Source organism: Musa acuminata, chromosome BXJ1-1 (assembly GCF_036884655.1).
Source record: "Musa acuminata AAA Group cultivar baxijiao chromosome BXJ1-1, Cavendish_Baxijiao_AAA, whole genome shotgun sequence".
In the NCBI taxonomy this organism is placed as follows: domain Eukaryota; kingdom Viridiplantae; phylum Streptophyta; class Magnoliopsida; order Zingiberales; family Musaceae; genus Musa; species Musa acuminata.
The window spans coordinates 36,621,224-36,644,137 of NC_088327.1; positions in this window are offsets into that span (position 1 = coordinate 36,621,224).

Consider the following 22,914-nt stretch of genomic DNA (forward strand, 5'->3'; position numbering starts at 1 on the left):
AGTTTTGTTACCCATTTTTGCTGCTCAGGGGATGGTATCTTTTGCTCCAAAAAGTACTTGAGGCTTTTATGGTCGATTTTATTTTGAAATCGTCGACCAATCAAGTAGGGTCTCCACCTTGTTGCTGCGCGCACAATGGCGAGCATCTCCTTATCATATGTTGGCTTATTTTGATGGGAGAGAGATAATGCCTTGCTAGTGTATGCGAGTGGTCGACCATCTTGCATGAGAATGGCTCCAATTCTGACTCCAGATGCGTCGGCCTCAATAATGAAGGGTCGGTTAAAATTTGGTAGTGTTAGCACCGACGTCATCGTCATGGCTGCCTTAAGTTTGTCGAAGGCAGCGGAGGCTCTGTCCGACCATTGGAAGACATCTTTTTTCAATAAGAAAGTAAGTGGTGCACTGATCTCGCCATAGTTTTTCACGAACTTGCAGTAGTAGCCTGTTAAACCCAGAAAGCCATGTAGCAATTTTACGTTCCTCGGGGTAGGCCAGTTTTGCATTCCTTCAATTCTGAAGGGGTCCACTGTCACACCTTCCTCTAATATGATATGCCCAAGATATTTCACCTTCTGTTGAAGAAAGCAAAAATTCGTAATGGTTGTTGTGTGTTCAAAAGGTGATTTTCGGTATGTCTTCTTCGCACACTCATATTTGATGATACCCGGATCAAAGGTCCAGCTTTGTAAAGATTTGTGCTCCCTTTCATCTAGTAATTCATCTGCTATTGGAATAAGATATTTGTCCTTGATGGTTATGCCATTGAGAGCTCGGTAATCAACGCATATTCGCCATGTTCCGTCCTTCTTACGTACAAGTAGCACCGGTGAAGAATAGAGGTTGCAACTTGGCCGAATAACTCCTGTTTTGAGCATTTCTTTTATAATCCTTTCTATTTCATCCTTCTGGAGATATAGATATTGATATGGCCGAGTATTTGCTAGAGGTTTGCCTAAAAGAATCATTATATAATGATCATGCCGACCGGTAAGAGGTAGGTTGTATGGTTCGTCAAATATATCTGAAAATTCAGCAAGCAAAGGAAGTAGGTTTGGATCTTCAAATTGTATTGGCTCTCCCTTAGTTTGCTGCTCAAGTTGTATAAAAAATCTGTTGCATGCTTTATACAAAACCTTTTCCATTTGTTGTGTGTAAATCGTCGTTATGTTGCCCCCACGTCTCCCGTTCAGTATCACCTGTTTCTCCTTACTGTAAAATTTCATAATTAGTTGCATAGAATTCCAAGAAATATCACCTAATGTCATCAACCATTTAATTATGAACATGGCCTTATGATCATCAGGAGGGAGAAGGAAGAAATCTGCAATTATCTCTTGGTCCTGCAACAATAGTTTCTCCTGCGGGTGCCTACGATCACAATTCAAAATCCGTCCGTCGATGACCTTAACGTCAAACCTGCTGCAATTCTCAATAGGTAAGGCCATCTGGATAGTAACCTTACTGTTTATAAAGTTATTAGAACTGTCCGTGTCGATGAGAACAGTGATCGGTTGTTGTTTGAGAAGGCCTCCAACTTTCATCGTTTCCGGGTTTGAGTAGCCGGCTAGTGCATGTACCGTAACTTCAGTCGGTTGTGGCTCTTCTTCTGCATCTTCTTCTTCATGTTCAAGGCTCTCTTCTGGATGTTCAATGGCCTCTTCTTCTATTGGTTCAATCATAAGAAGTCTCCCTTTACTACAGCGATGCTCACGGCTCCACGGCTCGTCATAATGCCAACATAACCCCTTCGCATATCGCTCCCGAAGCTCTTCTCTTGTTAACCTCTTTGGTGTAGGGACTTGGCCAATAGTAGGGGGGGCTGAGGGCTTCAATATTACTGGTTGAGGAGCGACCCTAGTCCTCCGAGCTTCATGGTTCAATTGCTCCTCTTGATGTCGTGCGAAAGAGATGGCTGCCATAAGCGTATATGGTTGTCGCGCTTTAACTTCTCTTCGGATCTCCGACTTCAAGCCCTCAATGAAGGTCCTCAATAGCTGTTTTTGAGACCAATCATGAGTTTGATTAGATAACCTTTCAAACCTGGTTTGGTACTCCTGAATGGTGGAAGTTTGTCGGATCTTTGCTAGTTGTCCATCAATATTCTCGTAATCGGTTGGTCTGAAGCGGATCAGCAGTCCTTCTTTGAATTGTTGCCATGAAAGGACTCCATAAGTATGTTCAAACCAGTCAAACCACTGTATAGCATCCCCTTCAAGATATATAGCTGCAATTTTCACCATAGATGCATCCGCGGTTTTGTGGTACTGAAAATATCGCTCCGCGCGCGAGATCCAACCAATCGGGTCTCCTTCTTCCCATCTAGGGAAGTCCACTCTCATGCATGGATAGTTGGGGTCGGTCATAGAACCTCTCCTCCCTTGGAAGTCATCTCTTCGGGCTTGGTGTGATTGGGCAAAGCTCTCTCCTTGATATGATTTCTTCGGGCTTAGTGGTCGGCCCAATCTGAGTTCGGTAAAGAGCGTCCAAATCTTATACTCCATTCGCGCCTCCAAGGCTTCGAATTTAGCATTGATTGCCTCCTTAGATGCCATAGTATATGACCCCAAATCTATGATGTTAAGATCTCTCTTTTGTTGTTGGGTTAAAGGCATGTATAGGTTGAGAGAAGTGATGGTCGAAAGGGTTGGTGGATTGGTGGATGTAGGCTGCGGTTTAGGCTTGTTTTGTGGCTATTTTGGGTGCAATTTGAGGGTGTGATTTGGTAGAGTTTTAGGGCTGTGGATGAAAGTTTTGGATCTATGGTAGATGGTAGCAAAGGTTTGACAGAAATCCGTGGAAGTTGCAGCAAGTATGTGCTGTCTTGTAAGAGTAGAATTGTCATCGAAGAAACAACTGTTTCTCGACGTAATTTCCACCAAAAACTTGAGATAATTGAGGAGAGAATTGATAGAAAAATCACAGTTTATATGACAGCAAGGATATCTAATTTAATCAAGAAAATTTCGGCAGTATAACAGCAAGGAAATTGGTGCAAATTGCAATTGCAGAATTGTCATCGAAAAATTTCAGCGGGTTACGATGAAAATTTGCAGCAACATAAAATCGTTTTTAGAGATGAATTTCTTAATAGATCAATCTTAGATGGAAGCCAAGATGATCTATGAAGTGTATAAGAAATTTCATTCAAAAAAGATTGCAAATAGATGGGTTAAGGCAACGATATGCAGCTGAAATTTTCTGCAGCATAGATTTTCAAGTGCAGCAGATTGGACATAAAAGATCAGTAGTTTATATTGAGAATTTTTTGATGAAACCAAAGGAAAATCTACTGTTAGGAAGTGTCAAAGATGTCATAAAAATTTCGTAGAAATTTGGATAGAAAAAGCACAGTAGCAAGATCAAACAGATGGTGCTATGCGGCTTGAATTCTACAATTCAAGTGCAGCAGATTGGACATAAAAGATCAGTAGTTTATATTGAGAATTTTTTGATGAAACCAAAGGAAAAACCTCTGTTAGGAAGTGTCAAAGATGTCATAAAAATTTCGTAGAAATTTGGATAGAAAAAACACAGTAGCAAGATCAAACAGATGGTGCTATGCGGCTGGAATTCTGCAATGTATCTTTCGTCGTAGAGATGAAAACTTTGTGACGAAAAGTTTATGCAGCAATATAGGAACGATTTTTTATTTTTTTTTGGATTTTTGAATAAGGATAACTAAATTGCAGCAGCAGTAAGGTAGGAAACCAGAACCTGTTGCAATTCACGGGGAGATCAAAGGATGATCCGCGGTGGTGGAGATGATGGCGGAATTCGGTGACGATCTTTTAAGCAATTGTGGGAATTGCTTTGGATGGTTGTAGAGGGTTGATGGATGGCTATGGAAGGGCAGCGAGATGCCAAGAACGCTGCTCTGATACCAGGTGTTAGAACCCTTGCAGATTCTAAACTTGGGATTGATCTCTTTAGGGGATCGGCCTCCTTGGAACTCTATAGGGGTTCCTCCCTCCAAGTTGCTGCTCAAGGGCTGCAGAAAAGATTCATCTATTGCTTATCAAAAGAGAAGGAATACATGGCTATTTATAGGGCTTCTAAACCCTAACTCCTAATAGGACTCCTACTTAAGACTCTTACTTCTAACCAACTCCTAATAGGACTCCTAGTCAAGACTCCTATTCCCTTACAACTCCTAATTCTTCTCTAAGAAAACACCTCCTACATGAATGCCCCTCTCAATTAGGACTCTCCTAGCTAGAGTCCTAACAGAATGTCCCTCTCAATTAGGACTCTCCTAGCTAGAGTCCTAACAGTTTTACATGAATGTCCCTCTCAATTAGGACTCTCCTAGCTAGAGTCCTAACATTTTTACATGAATATCCCTCTCAATTAGGACTCTCCAAGCTAGAGTCCTAACAGAGTGCTCCACTCTTTGATACCAGACTTATAGGTTTGGCTGTCCCAGATCTTGTACAGCTGGTCATTGGGAGTGGTAATCAACCTTACGAGGGCTATTGAGTGTCGATAGAGGATCATCCACTCTCGGCGTCATGAGAGGAATATCCCATGTGTTCTTGCTCAGACAAATCCCTGGCCAGGGTCATTCGGGTTGAGAGGGAAAGAGTTCTCCAAGAGAATCCGATTAGGGCGAGACTCGAGTAGAAATCGTATGAGTCTGACAGCACCATGCTCGATGTACGGTCTCTGGGATATTAGATGGATGAGGGACTATAGGTACACGGTAACTGAGGACAAACAGGTCTAAAGGATTGGATTCCCCTATATCGTCTGGGGACTACAGCGTAGTGGCCTAGTACGTCCGTAGTCGATGAGTCGAGTGAATTATTACAAAGATAATAATTCACTGAGTTAGAAGGAGTTCTAACAAGTATGACTCACGACCAGCTCGATATTGGGCCTAGAGAGTCACACACATATGGTAGGCATTGCGATGAGTAGAGGTTCGGATATGAGATATCCGATGGAGCCCTTGTCTTACTGGATATCCAATAAGCCCCTGAATTATTGAATCCCATGGACGAGATTCAATAAGAGCCCATGAGAGATTATTGGATAGAGATCCACTAATATAAAAGGCTTGGGTTATTGGATGCAGATCCAATACCCACTAGGGGAGGATCCATTAGGGTTTGACAGGGGACCTCTATAAATAGGAGGGATTCAGAGCCTCATAGGCTAGAGCCTTTGCTTGCCTCTCCTATTCTCCTTCCCCTCTCCACCTCAGAGCAGGCATAGAGTTTTGAGGAGCGTCGTCGCAGCCCTACTGTGTGGATCACCGCTAGAGAGGAGGACGCTTGACCTCCTTCACCCTCTCCTAAATATCTGCAAGGAAACAGGGATATACGATCTCCCTAGGTAACACAATCTACTATATACGTAGTTTTTCAGTTTCGTGGATTTTGCGCACCAATCTTCGCACGACGACGAACATCTCTTTGGGAACCGGGGATTTTGTTTTCTTGTTCTTCCGCTGCGTATGTGATGTCGCCCCTAAGATTTCCCAACAGAGATATTAGCCTCAAGGTTGAAGGCTACATAGACTCGAGTTTCCAATCTGATGTCGATGATAGCAAGTCAAATTCGAGGTATGTGTACACCCTGAATGGAGGAGTAGTGTGCTGGAAGAGTTCCAAGCAAGATACTACAACTGACTCGACCATAGAGGCAGAGTACATTGCCGCAACAAAGGCAACAACGAAGAGAGTCTGGATGAAGAAGTTCGTCACATATTTGGGAGTTGTGCCAAGCAGCGAGGAGCTGATTCCCTTATATTGTGAGAATAACAGTTAATTGCTCAAACGAAGGAACTCAGGTATCATCAGAAGTGTTCTGAGGATGTTCCAACTTATTAAATAGATCGTGGCCCGAGGAGATATAATAGTGGAAAGAGTTCCATTTGAAGATAACATCACAGATCCATTGATAAAGCCATTGTCTCATATTATCTTTGAGCGTCATAGGGGTTTGATGGGGACACTTAGATGATTTGCTTTAGGTCAAGTGGGAAATTGCTAGTCATAGGTGCCCTACAAGCCAATCATGTGAGTGATGGCACGTGTAACTTGACACACAGTCATTTTGATTATTATTATTATTTGATATTTTATCACTTTATATTGCTTGTTATATATATATATATATATATATATATATATATATATATATATATATATATATATATATATATATATATATATATATATATATATATATATATATATATATATATATCTGTGCAATGAGAATCGGATCGTGATGAGGTCACGATAATGAGACCGATTCACCTTTAAACACAGACCCTAAATAATCCCGGTCATAGGTAACTCGAGAGGGACATCGAGATAACTGGACAGACTGGTGTGCTGTATACCCATCTATATGATGGATGTAACTAGTCTCATAGCTGCTCGTGTGGGGACACCAGGGATATAATATATGTGCTCATTGGAGAAGGAGTTTACTGATTGATCTGCTTATGAAATGCTAGATGGTTGATGATGCCTTATAGTCAGATAGTAATTATATAGTCTTAGTGGTATATCTGGTAATTAGAATTGAGATATTAAGAATGTCTTGTATGAGTACTTCACTCTTTGATACTAGACTTACAAGTCTGGAGGTTCCAGATCTAGCACAATCGGTCATCGAGAGTGGTATCCAAACTTTCGAGGACTATTGAGTGTTAATAGAGGATCATCCGATCTTAGTGTCATGAGAGGAATATTCAATTTGTTCTTGCTTAAACAAATCCCTAGCTAGGGTCATTCGGATTGAGAGAGAAAGAGTTCTTCGGGAGAATCCGATTAGAGCAAGACTCAAGTAGAAACTGTATGTGTTTGACAATACTATGCTCGATATATGGACTCTAGGATATTAGATGAATTAGAGACTATAGGTATATGATAACTAAGGATTGATAGGTCCAATTGATTGGATTCCCCTGTATCATTTAGGGACTGCAACGTAGTGGCCTAGTACGTCCGTAGTCGATGAGTCGAGCGAATTATTATCGATATAATAATTCACTAAGCGAAAAGGAGTTCTAACAAGTATGACTCACGACCAGCTCGATATTAGGCCTAGAGGGTCACACACATATGATAGGCGTTGCGATGAGTAGAGGTTCAAATATGAGATATCTGTCGGAGCCCCTATCTTATTAGATATCCAATAAGCCTATGAATTATTGAATCCTATGGATGAGATCCAATAAGAAAGAGATTATTGGATAGAGATCCAATAAGAGAGAGATTATTGGATAGAGATCCACTAATCTAAGAAGCTTGGGTAGTTGGATTGAGATCCAATACCCAATATGGCAGGATCCAATAGGGTTAAGTTGATAGGGGACCTCTATAAATAGGAGGGAACCAATGGTTCATAGGCTAGAGCCTCTTTGGGTTGTCATCTCCTATTCTCCTTTCCCCTTCTCCTCCTCAGATAACAAGCCTGAAGATTTGAGGAGTATCGTTGCAGCCTTGCTATGTGGATCACTGTTAGAGAAGAGGGTGTTTGACTTCCTTGTTTGACTTCCTTCATCATCTCCTACAGATTTGTAGGGATTCAAGGATATACGATCTCCCTAGGTAACACAATCTTTAATATATGCAGTTTTAAGTTTCGAGAATTTTGTGCACTAATCTTCACACGACAACGAACATATATTTGAGAAATTTGGAGATTTTATTTTCTATTCTTTCGTTGCGCATGTGATGTCGCCCTCGAGATTTCCCCACATTGGTCTGAGAGGACAAGTCGCCTTGCCCGTGGGATGTTCCAACGTGACCCCTCCAATGCTTAAGTTAGAGGGATGGGGGAGGAGAGAGTTAATAGTATTTATAAAAGTGTAATGTTCACTCGCTTGCCCCTGTTTAGCCTAGATTTGGTTTTTATACCTGGGCACCTGACAGCAAGGACAAGGATTGGTGAGGGTGCCCCCTACCTTGCTTGTTATGGGACATTAATGGAGGTGGCATACCGATGTGTTATCTCGAGGTCGACATTAACATTGAGCGATCGGGAGGGTGGTCACTATCTAACCTTTTAGTCACTTTGAGTCACACAAGGAGTGATCCCTCCTTTAGTCATCTGAACGGGAGGTGTCAGGGAGGCGAACCATGCCATCAATCATTAATGCAGGGGCGTGGCCATTTCTTCAATTGTGGTGTCAGCCAAGAGTGGGTCTTGCGAGCTTTCTTTGGGAAGTCGGGACAAAGGGATCATGGGTTGATCCCCTATTGATGGCTGCAAAGAGTTGATGGGGGCTCCCATACTTTTACTTAGGTGGCCTCCTTCGGATGGTGGGATGAATTGGTGGTGCTAGTACTTTCTCTCTCACTTAGTATAGTTATATAATCAATTCAAGTGTATATCAGTAGTATCCTCCATATGCTATGATATTTGAAACTATAAATTTAAATCTTGATAAAAAACTAGTATCAATAATCTACTGGTCTAATATGATCATATATTGAGTAGTACACAGACCTGTACCACTTAGTATCATCCAAAAGGATCATATATAAATAATACAGATCAATGTTAGACCATGTATTTAGGTAGACGTAAGGTCCTACAAAATAATATATGTAAAGATAGGGACTCATATAAAATAATAAAATAAATAATGCTTTAGCTCAAAATTCGTGTCCAGAACTAACTCATCATATTTGTCTCTTTCAGAAAATCTAACTTATGAGCCCAGGTTCATCAAACACTTTCAAGTATCAAAGTAATATCCTCAGTAGGAGAATAAAGACATGCACTTGCCAGAATATGGAATGAAAGTCTTGTTAAATGACCCACTTCCATTGAATTGGTAACTTTGCCCATTTCTTGAAGGATGGTATAAGTGGCTACAAGAAAGGATTGTAGTTGAGCTCTTTCTATATATAGGATAAAGGCTAGTAACAACACCAATGCATATGTTCACTACAGCATTGAAGGGTCAGATGATGCTACTACCATCACTCTATCCCTTGTCTTTGTAACTCAAATGGAAGCTACTTATTCAGGAAGAGCCCATAGTAACCGAGAGCAAACCAAAATTTGTTTAACCGTGTTAGATAGTTCATTCACACCATTGTAGCTGCGTAGGTCAATAATTCTCTCAAGATGATGCAATGCAACAAATGACTGTTCTGGTTCTGAATGACCCAACATTATACAGAATAAACCCACCAATAAAGTCTCATTATCAGTTTACCGCTAAGGTTATCAATGCTCCTTTCATGATAGTCATTTATCAGTCTACAAATACTATGAAATTTTTAGTGCATTACAATAGAAAATTAAACTTATAGAACATAGAGAAGAAACCATAGGAGAAAGTAATGTTCTCAAGCAACTTGAATAGAAAATCAAGCATAGCAGATGCCACTTGCCAATAAAGAGATATCAAGATGTGAGCTACCCTGGATATTTTATTAACCAATGCTTGCATGTGCTCAACAATAATCGATTTAAGCACACAAAAAATAATAGCCTTGGCATTTCTAGCGACATGACATATCAAAGGAATAGTACTTTTTGTAACATGAAGATGGTTATGACCACAAACAAAGGTCAACAAACTAGAAGAGGATATCTGGAACAACAATATTGCATGGAAGAGAGTTTAGTTGTATACCAACAACTTCCAAAATTATTTCTCCAAACTCACCAAACTGTTTTCTCATATTTGAGAATAACATATGCAGGTGAGGAGAAAATACTTGAAATAATAGTTTAGCATCTGACTGATGGATACATCTGACTGATGGATATGAATATGCAGATTAAAAATTCTTTTACTAAATTATCGATAAGTGCTAACTCATCCGCAAAAATTGATAAAAAAATGATAAAATTTGTGAAAGATCAGAGGTAATAAACATGTGTCCCTTCAAGTATTGCTTTGCATTTCAAGATACTGACACCCATCCTAAAAATCTAGAAAATGGACATATGCAACTTGAAAATCTGGATATTTTCTGCATCCACGATAAATGTGGAATAAAGTTCTGTAGATGAAACCAGCACTTTTGATGCCAATGGGATATGTCCGTTCATCATTTCCAGAAGATGTTATTATTAATCTTTCAAGAAGTGCCCAGCACCTTTGCAGCCCATGTAACTTTTCCATTTCAAGCTGTATGTTGCTTGCTTTCAGTTGGGTGTACAAAGTTGTAATTTGTCCACTAAGATTTGCAGCTGACTGCAGTATAATGTCATTAACATTCTCTACAGAACAGGATAACTCAGTTGCAGAATGCAGTAGAAAGAGGGGAGACTCTGAAGGAGGATTACAAAGTGACAAAGCAATGGTTGATTCTGCCTAATCAATGTTGCCACATCAGCTGATTCAATGTCGACTTGTGATATTTCCAAAGCCTGCTGATTACCTTCAAAATAATATGTACAAGGTTTTCCCAAGAGCCAAAATTCTCCCAGATTCGAGGTCCAGTTTAGCGGAAGCAGAATTTGTAGAACAGTTATATCTCTTTTACTTTCAAGATAAGCTATTGTCTCCAGATTGACATTACATCTCTTAAGGTCTTTATAAAACACCACTAATCCATTTTTATTCTTGAATTTGGATCCAATGATTTTCAAAGAATGAGTTGACATAACATTCTGTAGCCAAGAGTATGGCTTCTATTGCAGCTTCATGGCTTTCTAGGGTCATGTCATGCTGGGAACACAAATCAACTGCCAAATGTTCAAATTGGGAAGCCCTATATACCGAATCTTGATAGTTTACAAGTTGTAGATAATATGCTTGTGAATACAAGTAATCAGCAAAGAAACCAATATTCTGAAAGTTGTTATTTGAAATCTTATTCACCTCTGAAACACCACAACCGAAATTCAATCTGATCCAGTCCCTTGGAAACACTTGTCAAAACAATTTTTGACAGATCTCTAGGAGCAAACTACAGATTAGCATCTTGGAGTACATCTTTTCTTGTGGCAGCTTTAGATGCATCAATCTTTCTCTTTGCTTCATCCAGATTACTGGATGTGCTAGAAGCCCCATGAGAACATATCACAAAGTCAGAAGAAACAGCTAAAGACTCTTGATCAGCCACCTTAGGAAATGAACATTTGTAAAGGTCAATATCTAAAGGAAATGACATATGTGACCCCAAAACAAAAAGGAGTACAAGTATATTGTCAGCTAAATGAAAACCAAGTAATGTAACAACCAACAAGGTGCATTTGATAATATTCTTTTTGTTGCAGGGAAAAAAAAACAAAAAATAATTTCTTCTTTTTGACTCTCACATCTTTTTAAACTACAGTCTTCACCGATCACTTCATTCTCTCTCTTTGCATCTCCAAAAATAAGCACTATAAAGTATAAACTATAAAGATGTTAAAGTTTTTTTTATTTTTCCTATGATATTATCATATACTGTTACAGTAGACCTTGGTGCAATAGAACCACGTTTCCATTCAGATTCCACAAAAGGAAGAATGGCAGGCCTTCATAATGCAGTACATATAACATTGAATGCAATATAACAGTTCTTCTATTTCTCCAAGTGTATATCATAAGCAGAAGTTGTATTCTTTGTTCCAGTAATCACAAGATCAAGGAAGGGTTCTAGCATCTCGAAAAGAAATAGAAGCCTATGTTCAAATTCATACACGGATGGTAAAAGCATCATCTATCTGGCTGGAAAGAGTAAGCAAAATTATGCTTGATACTTCAATAGGTCAAACCTTATATTTTGACAGTACATCATCCATATGCCCAGACAAGACCAGCAAGATATATTTCAAAGCAAGGATTGAAATACCATATCATACCGGTGTTTCGAGGTTGGTTCGGTATGGTACGTTATGACATATCAAGCGGTACGCCTAATTTAGGTGTAATGGAGTTTAGGATAACACAAATATGAGAAAAAAAAAGTTTACGATAGTTTAAGAGAGTGAGAATAAAATGGAATGAAATAGGAGAGAAGAAGGGTTTAAAAACATGAGAAAGGGTTGAAATCGACCGTTATCGAGCTATGCCGGGCGGTAACGGACAATCCGCATACCGATAACATGTCGGACTGGTACTTACCGCCCGTACCGAGCGGTACCATTCAAATTGTATACCTTGCTTCAAAGCAACATAAGCATGGCTAGCAGATTATGAAAACACCTGGTAGGGACATTATGAACAAAGTCAACCAAACATGAAGCATGAAAATAAGTGCATAATCTGTCATACGAAAGTGTATCAAGATTTTTTTTCCTTTTCTTGATTTTTTATTCAGGAGGAAGTGGATAAAATTTGGATAATAACTGGGGCATTGTGACAAAATTCACAGTTTCTTGAGCACACACAGATGAAAGATGGATGTCACATATATGGTTCATGAACTAAAAAGTACTAAATGATAGTGACTAGAACTAAAGGACTTGCAGGATTTGAATAAACCAACCATAGCTAATTCCAAATTCACAGGTATCACAGTTTCTTGAGCACACACAGATGAAAGATGGATGTCACATATATGGTTCATGAACTAAAAAGTACTAAATGATAGTGACTAGAACTAAAGGACTTGCAGGATTTGAATAAACCAACCATAGCTAATTCCAAATTCACAGGTAGGATCCTTATTGTTTCATGCATAAAAGCTGCATGAAAAAAATCTTATCCTACATAAGAAACATGATCCACCATAAGTAAATAACAGAAAATGCTCTTTTCGTCAAATGTGCCTGCAGAAAATGTGACACTAAAAATATTCCATTGTAGGTTCTTAGAAGTTAGAATATATGGTTCCATAAAGAAAATGTTTTATTGTACCTTAAAAACAATCAGAAACTAAAACTTCATTAGTCTTAGAAACAACATAGTAAAAGTGTGCAAGAGAGCTGTCACATGCATGTTGGTAGCTGCAATGTGTGGAACTCACAAAGAGACATTTTCATACTAAAACCTGTTGCTAGATACATGCCACAGAAAAAAGGTATTGCATCAGGACCCAACTGATTTTTTTTTGACCAATTGTGCATATCCAAAAAAAGCCTGATGAAATCAGTAAAAAATTAAGATCATAATGCAATAAGTATCAGTAAGATCTTAGTACCTAATCAAATGCAAGGTCCTTGGCCAGTCTATAAATTATAATATGTGATACAACTTATTATCCTATTTTGTAATCTTGATAAAATCAGCTCTGCGAAATCATAGAGTCAAGATGTATCCTGGACATAACTGTTAGTGAAATTGGATAATAACTGGGGCATTGTGATGAAATTCATAATTTCTTGAGCACACACAGATGAAAGATGGATGTCACATACAGGGTTCATGAACTAAAAAGTACTAAATGACAGTAACTAGAACGTAAGGACTTGCATTCATAGGATTTGAAGTGTATATTTTAAGTGTATATTGGTATCTAAGAAACATGTAAAAAATAATCTGCTACCCATTAAGAAATATATAGCTTTCCAAGCCACAACAGTAGTTATATTGGTCCATAAAAGTCCCATAAGAGTTGAGCACAACACTCCAAAGAACTCTGTACAAGGCTGTGTCATAGTTGTATCATCAGAACACTCAAACAGTAGGTTCTTTATTGGCACTCTAGAAAAAAAGGAAAACTACAATCCAACAGACAAAATTTTCAGTTTCACAATAACTGCTATCATGATCATGATCAAATTCATGAGATCAAGGTTTTATTCAAGTGTACAAATGACTGATATTGTTGGAATCTTCACAATAAGGTAATAGATGGATCACAAAATAACATCTATGATAGGTCATAGAAAGTGTTTTTTTAGTTCATCAGGATGGACATGTCAGTACAATACATGCCGATCAGCACGGTTTAAACATATAGCTGGAACAAGCCTTGTGCTTGATTGTGTGTTCAAGGACATCCTTGGTATAAAACCAAACACCATGCTAGTATTATACTAGCATGACATAGTTCGACAATCATCAACCACTGCTGGCAAACTTGAAATATTATCATACATCATCAAATGGTGAAACTAATTGCCATCTGAACAATCATCATCAAATATTATACCACAGCAGAATAAATTGCCTCTGAACTTCATAGTCTTTGTTATGCTAGGACTATGATGTTCAAATCAAATAACATTTTTCTCAAAATGAGAAGATTATTTCACGAGAAAATTAATGATTGATAATTTGATCATCCACAATAAATCACAATGTATTGACCACAAAAAAGATCAGATCTGCACCAAGAAATGATCAAGTACTCATCAAACATAGATAGTTTTAATTGCTTATGTTAGATAATTCACCAAACATTATTTATATATTTTCATGATGAATAGGTTAATTATGATGAATCATGATTTATATACATCTACGGTCTACCTATTCTAACATTAAATAAATACCAAATTTTGTCACATTAAATAGTAAACATTATACATTGATACATGCCCATATCCATCATATCAATATCTTGCACTTGTATCCATGACTTCATAACCAACCAACCAACCAAACGAGCATTCATTATAATAAAGAATTAAGCCTTCATAACAGTAATAAAAACAAGAAGAATGATGAAATTACTTGAATAACACCAAGAGGTCCTCCGGAAGTTCAATTGCAAGATCAACCTGAAAAAGGGTCGATGCAGTTACAAAAATACAAGTTGTTGACTTAATATGTAGATTTATTATGGGAAAAGATGAAACCTTTGCAGTAATTGTATATATCCATGGTGATAATGGTCCAAAGCATAAATCAATCAATAAACATGCTGCTTTTGCCTGAAGACTAAAAAATAAATGCTTACTTAGAAAGCCAAAAAGTAAGTTGTCTATTCATAATTAAACTTGGTATGAAACCAACAAACACGAGATGATAAGAATGAAGACAGATAGCCCGCACAAGCATTAAGAAGATGACAATGACATTATTATTATCTGCAACAACAGATTAATATGAATTGTTGAGACTTTTGATAAGAATACAAATGCATGTAACGTATATCACCCAGATGCATCACTGCTGAACCTGAGAGAGAGCATGCTGGACAGAAGGATGTTTCCACAAAGAAAAACTATCATCAACTTGATTTAGGAGGCTAATTGGAGGAAGACGTGCCATCAAATGAAAGGAAATCAGAATCCATCCAAATTAATTAATATATAAACTAGTAAAAGGTGTTAAAAGTTTTAACTTAAAACAGAGACCTTTCACCTGGAAGCAGTGCTTGTATAAGTGGTAATAGGGACCAAAAATTTGAATTACTGTTAGCCAATTTGCAGAACAGGAGAGGCTATCTATTCATTATAAAAGAATGTAAACACTCGACAATTTAGTTACAGAAGCAGACCCAACTATTCAAGTACAAAATTGCCAAATCAGGTTGTAAATTGATTTGATAAGAAACCATATCCATTCACATAATATGCATGAAAAAATAATTTAATTAACATTAGTTTCTTAACAAACTTATTGTGGAATCCTCTAAACTAAGAAAGAACACTTTTGAACACGTGGAAAGCCAAAAAGCAAAAGAATTTCTATTAAGTAATATGAAACACATCATCTATAATTATTTCAATGTTTGACACAAAATATTACAGAACAAAATGCAAAGAAGAAACAGAAGAACATCTGTAACTAACAATGTGGAGACTTGTCCTTGTAAATGGCAGTCCAAATCCTTTGAGAAATGGACCTGCATAGCCATCGTGTCTCTCACAATTCAATTGGAGATTCATATATGTCATTGCAACTGCCAATAAAAAGTTAAAAAAAAAATTAACCATCAAGTTTTAGTTCACAAAGTCAAATAGAGTGGAGTAGTTTATCTCATCATGTTCCAAGGATTGTCAATCTTGATCCAACCAATTTAGAATGGTACCACCCGGTACGGGCGATACGTACCGATCCGACGACATACCGGTACGCGAACCGCCCGCTACCAGACAGAACATGCTAGAGTGCTACAATGCTACAGTAAGAGGAAGAAATATTTAAAACCGCTCGGTAATAGTGATACAGTGCTCCAATGGTCAAATTGACCGTTGGAACACTTTCTTATGGTATTTAAACCCTTCTTCTCCTTTATTTCACTCCATTACATTCTCATACTCTCTTAAACTATCTCAAACTCTTTTTTTCTCACATTTGTGCTCTCCTAAACTCTACAAAACAACGATTTATGAATTGAATCGAGGCTAATTTAGGAAGATTAAGAGGAAGAACTTTCTAATCAAGAGGTATGTTTACATAAGGATAATCCGTCCTGAACTGAAATACGAACCTTGCATAAAATATTCTTCAAAGCCTGAAAAAAATAATGATACTATTCTTACCTAATTTACATTGATTTTACTAAACTTATGCTATTACTATATTTATTTCTAACTTAAAAATCCTATCCTAACCATTTTTTTTTTAGGTATTTTTGGAGGGTCTTACACCTAAATTAGGTGTACCGCTTGGTACAGCCTAGCGTACTGCTAGGTATACGGTACTGTACCATACCGAGCCAACCTCGAAATACTAATACGGTACGGTATTGCATACCTTGATCCAACCTATAAAATTTCACCATTAAGAACCTTATCCATATGCTGTGGTTTCCCGTCCTAACAATTATCATCCACAGAAAGCATACTTGTTGGTTTCTTAGATGAGTAACATACATTATGGACAATGCTAGTTCATGATATATAAGTTACACAGTCCCGATATTTGCATGTTAGTCCATAAAAGAAGTCACTTAAATCAAGGATTGAAATTTTGTACCATACCAAAATTTCAAGACTTATTCGATATGGTATGATACTATATACCGAGTGGTATATTTTGGTATACCGCTGTGTGTGTGTATATATATATATATATAGGTAAACCGCACAGTTTACCTCTATGCGGGGCGACGTCGCAGATAAAAAAAAATTACGACATCTAAAAAACAAAAATATTGCGATGATGCCCGAGGCGACATTGCCCAAGAAGAGAAGAAAAAAAAAATCTTCGCTTCTCTCCGCCCCACAAGCCGATGCCTCTTCTCCCGCGCACAGATGAGAAGTCGTCGACAGACGAGGAGGAGAGAGGTGACATCCAGGTTCTACCTTTTTTTCCTATTTCTTTCTTCGTCTTCTCCCTCTTCTTTCTTTTCCCTCGATCACCGTCGATAATAACACCTCAATCGATAACGATAATGCCTTAATTGATGGTACCGCTCGGTAGCGGGCGGTCCGTGTACTGGTCTATTGACGGACCGGTATGTACCGCTCGGTACGAGCAGTATCATTCGGTATTGCAGACCTTGATTTAAAGAACTAATGGGCACTTTAAATGTTAGAATTAGGAACAAAAAACTCTATTTCTCATAATAACTGGAGAGGTCAATATATGTTGCATCAATTTATTGTGACGGACTAGTCTTACCATGAAATAGTTAGGATCATGCTTATGAGTACTAACATGTTTTCAACACTGGCTTTTTATGGCCTTAAGCAACCCTCCACCTTTTTCATTCGGGCTTGGGACCGACATTGGCGGTGTTAGAAACATTGGTACTCATAACAAGAAATCAAGTAAAGAAACTAATTTTCTTTGAGAAAGATCAAAATTGAAACACCTAGAAGGAATTTAAAAGTGACAATTGTAGATCTGAAAAATAAGTATAATTCTGTCTAATTAGACAACAAAGAGGCCTTTGAATCATGGCACTACTCGCTTTTTTAAACCTAACAATGAGAAACATTTTTTTGCCAACACATAAAAACATAAGAAAGTTTGTTTTCTCTATGGCTGTGATTTTGGTGGAGAAGGGGGGAAATTAAGTATAGCCATCTCTGAACATATCACTAACCTATGACACAACGACTTCCAATGCAGAAAATCCTAGAGAAAATGAAGTTCTCGATTGAGGCATTCACATCAACATAATAACTCTACTAGATTGAACATGTTTCATCTTGTTTACAACTAAGCAAAAATTTATTTACGTCTAACACATACTTATATAAGATAAATTTGTCCATTTAAATTTGTTCCTCCTAACCTTGCCTCCTGCCTAATGTTCAAGGTGAGAACATTTTTAATTAACCTAGTCTATTGGTACTCCATTTGTGGTAAGGAAACCCAACTATATAAATATTTATCCTATTTGTTTCATGAAAGATGCAATCTTTATGTAACTTTTATTCAATTTTCAGATCCATATATCAACTGGGTAGCTTGTCCTAAATCCTAATATCTTAATGAGGGAATGCCTTGGAAGATCAAGAGATAGCTCCATTAACAAGTGTACTAAAATAAAAAAAATCAGAAATTAAGAAAATATAGGAAGACTCTTTCAGATAATAATTTATATAAAAGAAGACAATTAAATTGATTACACTATCATGGACTTGAGTTAAAGAGACATATATTGTAATACAAAAAAAATGTTCAAATTTTGTCACACCATCGAGGAATTAAGTTATATCTTTTTCTTATTGTGATCAATTGCAACTTTTATTTCGGCATATCCTAAGAGTTTTGCAAGAATATATAGAATTTTTGAAACTTGAATCATATAATGTAAACTATCCGTCCGACCCATTATTTATTTACTTTTGTCTAGATTAGTTGACATAAACTAATTAGACATCTTGTTTCTGTAGGATTTCATTCCAATACATACATTTTTAGTTTAGCAACTTAAGATCCAATATACAAAAGCCAAAAACTTATAATGAATAACAAATATATGTTCAGGACAAGGATTATAATGAATAATAAATGTATGTTCAAGACAAGGATTGAAATTTCATATCATATCGGAGTTTTGAGATTCGTTCGGTACGATATGGTACTGTATACCGAGAGGTACATTTGATATATATATATATATATATATATGTATATATATATATGTATATATATGTATATATGTATATATATGTATATATGTACATATATACATATATGTACATATATACATATATACATATATACATATATACATATATACATATATACATATATACATATATACATATATACATATATATATATACATATATACATATATACATAAATATATATACATATATACATATATATATATATATATATATATAACATAAAAAGGGGTGATTGCCTCGTCACCCTTTTTGGTGCGGGGGGAGGGTTTCTTCTCCCACGCGAGCAAAAAAACAAGCGACGTCCCTTTGTTTTACTTATAAATTAACATATGACTTCTAAATTTTTTGGAAAATCAGTTCACTTAGTATACCAATAAAATGCATTGAAGTAATTCTTGAAATAATTAACTCTTCAAAACAATTTGCAATATTTCATTAACAAATTCAGAAGGCTTAACAGAGAGAGAGAGATGGGGGACCAATTCACTAATTCAAATGAAGGTAAAGTGTGTGTTTAAGCTAAGCTTCTGGTTCGAATGATACATTGCCCCAAGATGTAAACGTTCAGAATCTTACGAGTTCTTCCTGCATTCTTTCATTTTGTTAGTTCATTTTTGACAAACAATATCTAGCATATCAGCTTGGATATATAAATTTGTCCACTTTTGGGAAAAAAAAGTACACTGGTTGTTCATTCATGTACAAATTCTCTCAAATTTTTATCCAAAGTGGGAGGCTTCAAGTCAAACACTAACAAGCACCTAGTAAATGGATCTTTTCTGGATGGCTCCATGTCAAGCACGAAATATTCAAACCATTTGAAACACGAGGGAAACAAAAAAAATCTGACCAGTATGAATAACTATTATTCTGGATAACAAGGGTGAGCTAAGCATATGTGCATTAATAAAAAAAATACTAGATGATCTCATTGGTAATTTGTTAGACATTCATTCCCTTGTTCTTCGATGCATAATTTCACAACATAAAACTGATTTCTAGTTTTACAATTCAAACACCAATAACCACTAATCAAGAGAAAAAGAAGGTTGTATATACCAGGGTCTGCCGTACCGAGTCGTACCGCCCGGTACGGGCGGTATGTACCAGTCCGACAGGTTGTCGGTACGCGGACCGACTTTTACCGGTCCGAGTGTACTGTAGCACTGTAGCAGTGTACTGTAGCAGTGTAGCAATGCTACAGTGCTCGGTACACCTGGGTGTACCGCTCGGTATACCGTACCGTACCGGTACCGAGCCCAGGTCGAAATACCGGTACGGTACAGTATTGCGAACCTTGGTATATACACCATCCCCTTCTTGCAAAGGATGCACGCACCATTGGCCATGAGCTTCTTGTTTGTCTTGATCAGGCTCTGGAGTTTCCTGAGGATCATCAATCTCCACTGCATTAGCCTTGTCCATAAGGCCAATGATAGTTTACAAGATGTACATGACGATGGCAAGAGGCACAGAGGTAGAGGTGTTGGAAGGGATGGTAACTTTGGTGATGGAGACTTCAAATGCTTACCCAATATTCATTTTGTTTCTCCATTACATCCAACAAGATCATCAATATATTATTAAAAAAATGATGACTTAAATAATTCAATCGGAATTATCATGTCAAATTCAAACTTGGTACCACATGTGATATTACTAGAATCACAATAAATAATCACAACCGTTGCTGCTACCTTAATCTCAGTAAACAAATAGGGAAGTTGGAAACAAGAAATACCAACTCAAAGGTCGGTGTTATACTTACAAAAGGAAAATTTCAGATATAGTGCTTGGATGCTGAAACTTGTGGTAAATGACCACAACAGCAGAATTGAAAAAAATACTGAAATAGTAGCCATGTCATTAATTGGTGAACATTTATATGAAACATAACAAGCTTGTCTATCAAGCTCATGAACATTGCTACTACTCTTCTACAGCTACAACTGATTCAGCAAGATAAATCCCATAGACTGAAACAATCACAAATCAGAACCTTCAGATTCAATGAAGATCCTGTTAATCGGAAGGACCCGAACTACTCCACTATCACCATAATGAAGCATTTGTGAACTATTGATCTAGTAAGCTAACTTCCAAAATTTAGAACCTGCATTATATCCCATTTGGCACCATTTTTCTAGCTCTATCTTAGGATTAGAAGTGTATCTATGTTGCAGAAGACCTAGTCTATTCATGGAAAGACATGTAAATTTGATATTTTTATTCATTTCACAGGGAAAAACATAATAAACAGAATTACAATGCCTCACCTTTATCAAGCTCATAGATTTATTTGTTTGGTATCTCTTTACTATTATGAAATATACTGTGGTTTACAGTTCTCTTAGGTTGAAATAACTGCTTTCTACAGAAATTATGACGCATCTTACTAAAATCAGAAATGCATTGAAGTAATTCTTGGAATAATTGAACTCTTTAAACAAGTTTGTAATATTTCATTAAAAAATTCAGAAGGCTTAACAAAGACAGAGAGGGGGGACCAATTCACTAATTCAAATGAAGGTAAAGTATGTGTTTAAGCTGAGCTTCTGGTTCGAATGATACATTGCCCAAAGATGTAAACGTTCAGAGTCTTGCGAGTTCTTCCTGCATTCTTTCATTTTGTTAGTTCATTTTTTACAAACAATGTTTAGTATATCATCTTGCATGTTTAAATTTGTCCACTTTTGGGAAAAAAAAGTACACTGTTTGTTCATTCATGTAACCCAAAATAACTAAAATTGAAAAGCCCTTGCTTTTAACTAAAAGTCTTAGTCACTAAAATTGGTTGCCATATTGGCAAACTACGTAGTTGTCTTGCAGTAAAATTCCACATGTTACCAGAAATAAAGTTAATGCAAATAAAAATGAATTAGAACTACTCTTGTAAACAAATTGAAATAAACAAAATACACACCAAAAAATAATATTTTCAATCTCAGTCCGATATCGATTTCAATAATATATCAGAGTAGTATGGTACTGGTATATAAGATAGTATACCAACATGTTCCGCCTGGTATACAAACAAGTTGTTAGTCATTTTTTATCATTAACAAATTTGAATGAAAGAGAAAGAGATACTATAATCCAGAGTCCAAACAATAGATTATAGACATCATCAAACATCATTAAGGTCTTTATTTAGAATGTGATATTTTAGACTAGAAAGAAAACTTGGTAGATCTTTTCAAATTTCAACTATGCTTCTCTTGCACTAAAATTTGAGCTCTAATACTGCTTTATATTTATAAAATGACCTTTTCAACTATGCATCTCCCTTCCTCTAAAATGTAATCTCTAACAATGCCTTATATTTATTAAATGATAACTGTATTTTTTATAATTAATTCTTAATAAAGACACACAAAATGGCAACAATTAACATATTTTAGCCAATTAACAAGTATTTCTAATCACCATATTCTACCTTTTGTAAACTTTATTTCAATTACATCTATTTTTTAAAAAATCAAAATGTTCATTCCTTAAAAGCTAAGTAATGCATTACATCAAAACTAAGGAGACATGTTATCATTGATGCAATAGGTGTTTGAGGACAAGGAAATTAGCAAAGATCCTTGATCGAGTGAACTATGTTTGTCTGAGTTAATGAAGTTCAGGTAGAGGCCCAGTAGGCACTCGTCATGTCCCTTATTAGATAATTATGTTTTGGATCGAATAGGTGTAGTCTATAGGAATGCCCTTGAAGATTTTGATTGTGTGATAAACTATTATGGACTTTCAAGATTTGAGGAAAATATATTCTTAGACTAAGACAACTTTTGTGAAATTTTTAATTTTCATAAATTTGTAAACATTTCTCTAACATCTTTATCAACATAAGTAGATTTTTAATTTTCCATGTTTTTATTGTGTTAAATCTTATTTAAACATTTTTCAGACCGCTTTCAATTAAATCATATTTTCCTAATTATTTTAAATATTTTATATGTTTTGTTTGTGTTATATGTTTTTGTCAACTTCTTCTTAATTGTTATCAATATTTCTTTCTAAAATTATCTATTATTTTTTCTCATGACAAAGGAAATTTAGTTATACTCTCAA